Raw genomic sequence first — 2,856 nt, 5'->3', positions numbered from 1 at the left:
GCCAAGGCAGAACGTATAAAAGTTAGCGCTGAGCTTCAGTCTGCAATGTTCAAAACAACAGATAAAGCCAGAAATCTAGGTGTAGTCATGGACTCTGACCTGAGTTTCAAGAGTCACATTAAAACAGTTACTAAATCAGCCTACTATCACCTAAAGAACATATCTAGGATTAAAAGACTAATGTCACATCAGGATTTGGAAAAAGTTGTCCATGCTTTTATCTTCAGTAGACTCGACTACTGTAATGGTGTCTTTACAGGTCTCACTAAAAAATCTATTAGAAAGCTGCAGCTAATTCAGAGCCCCGCTGCTCGAGTCCTCACTGATACTAAGAAAGTGGATCACATCACTCCTGTTCTGAAGTCTTTACACTGGCTTCCTGGGTGTCAAATAATTGATTTAAAAAATATTGCTGCTGGTTTATAAAGCTTTGAATGGTTTAGGCCCAAAATACATTTCTGACCTCCTGCTAAATTATGAACCATCCAGAACTTTCAGGTCTTCAGGGACTGCTCAGCTTTCTGTCCCCAGAGTCAGAACTAAACATGGTAAAGCAGCGTTCAGTTATTATGCTCCAAATATCTGGAACAAACTCCCAGAAACCTGCAGGTCCGCTGCAACTCTTACTACTTTTAAATCCAGGCTGAAGACTTTTCTTTTTGTCGCTGCTTTTAAACTATTCATATCTTAAACTGCACTGTAACTTTTATCCATGTATTTTTTCTTTTAATGTTTATTTTATTATCTTTGCTTTTTAATGACTGATTTGGAATGCCATTTTCTTAATGTCTTTCATTTTTTGTAAAGCACTTTGAATTGCCTTGTGTTGAAAGGTGCTATATAAATAAACTTGCCTTGCCTTGAGGGACTGATGAAACAAAACGTTTAAATGTTACATACAAAAAATACCTTTTAGTACATATAATGACAAGTCCTATTAGAAACCTCACAGGTGTTAATAACTGTTAAACAATGGCTGCATTCTATTCAGAGGAGTCAGTAGGGGAACTGTTGTTAGTGTTATTTATTAGACCTGGCTTGTCTGCTGTGATATAGATATAATAATAATACATTTAATTTAAAAGCACAAACCACCCAACCAGTGGCGTTTTTATATGTACAAAAGTGGTGGGGCACAAAAAACGTAGATGTCTATATATAAGCTTCTGCAGTGACGTGCAGTGAGGTTCATGGCTGGTGAGGCACTGGCACTGACTCTTCAGGTTTACAAATATTATATTTTGACCTAAACCAAAATATAATATTATTTTCAAAAGCTTTTTTTGTCTGATGCTTCGATTAATTTTAAACAGACAGTTCAACAAAAGGATACCCAAAAAATGTAATTTGATCATTTAAATATTGAATTGTTCTCTCTAAGTAAGATCCCATTTTCAAAAAATTGCGGTCTTACCTTGACTTGAAGATGAAGTCCATTTGCCTATCCTTCTGGACAAAAAATTCTATAACTTTTTTGTAAAAGTCCTCCTTATCATCTTGTAGTTTCAAAAGTCTATCATAAATCTAATCGATAGATTTATGATTCGAAAATGATAAAAGTAGGGTAGACATGTGGATATTATCCGGCTGAACAAAACGTGCATTTATCTAACAGGTACGTTTCCCACAGACCTTATTTCAAGCTATTTTCTAAAATCCTATAGAGAAACCTCATTGCTTTTTTGCAGCTTACTTCCTGGTTTTAGGACGCGTCACTGCAGCTCTCGTCTCCTCTTATTATACACACCACACTTTTCGCGGCACACGTACTTACAGCCAATCAGCTCTGAATGATGTGAGATGACGTATGGTGGGGATGGCAGCTCTGTGCCCCTATGGTGTTTTTTTTTTTGCCACACACATTACATTGAAAAATACTCTGAGCATGCGCAGTGTAGTTTTTACAGTCACTGTTCACTTTGACAGCGAGAGGGTGGGGCATGATCAGGTTTTGTCCCACATGGCTCAAAACGGCACTGTAGACACTAATTAGAAGAACACAGACTAAAACAGCAATGTACAGACGAATCAGATGATTAAACATGACCTTAAAATATATTTTATATATTTTTTTATTTCTTTTTTTGCATCTCTTTCCATTTTTTGTAATCATTATGTGTAATACTTTCTGCTGACACTAGGTGGGGCTGTGCCCCACCTGCCCCTAATGACCAGTCGCCACTGCACCCAACGACACCTTGCAATTCAGTAAATATTCTTTAAAAAAAAAAAAAATGTATATATTATAAGTCAATACTTCTTTTTGCAGTCAGAAATGACCTTCAGAAAGCAACAAAAGCGCTCCAGGTAAATATAAGGACATCATGTAGTTGAACCAAAGTCTAAAGTTAAACGGTGCTAAATGGAATACAGTATGACACCTGTGTTTTTCCTAGTGTGACGTGTGTTTTTGGACCTTAGATCATCCATAACAGAACAGCAGTAGAACAGGTCTTTTACAAAGCTTTACATTGAAACAGTTGAAATCAGTGAAGGTCTGACCCTGAGATCAACACTCATATGTCTGCAATGTCCGTACTAACATTATTCAATCAAATACTAGTTGTCATACCACTGTAATGCTGTATGTCACACACGTCAGCCACAGGAAGACATTTTGACTCATTCAGTCAACTTCACAACTAAGATTAAATATGGTATTAAGATCAGATATGTCAGAGTCCTAAAGAGTCCTTCAAAGTATGTGGAAGTGATTATCAACAGCGAATTCAAATGTGTCATCAATGTCACAATACAAACATTTTAAGTTGCATTTCATGAAAAAAACTAAACTAATTGGATTTAAGAGTGAAAAACAAAAGCAGGATTTAAAAAATAACAATCAAAATTCAATAC

The sequence above is a fragment of the Trematomus bernacchii genome, unplaced genomic scaffold, assembly GCF_902827165.1.
Source record: "Trematomus bernacchii unplaced genomic scaffold, fTreBer1.1, whole genome shotgun sequence".
NCBI classification, from domain to species: Eukaryota; Metazoa; Chordata; class Actinopteri; order Perciformes; family Nototheniidae; genus Trematomus; species Trematomus bernacchii.
Note: the sequence above shows the minus strand (reverse complement) of the source record.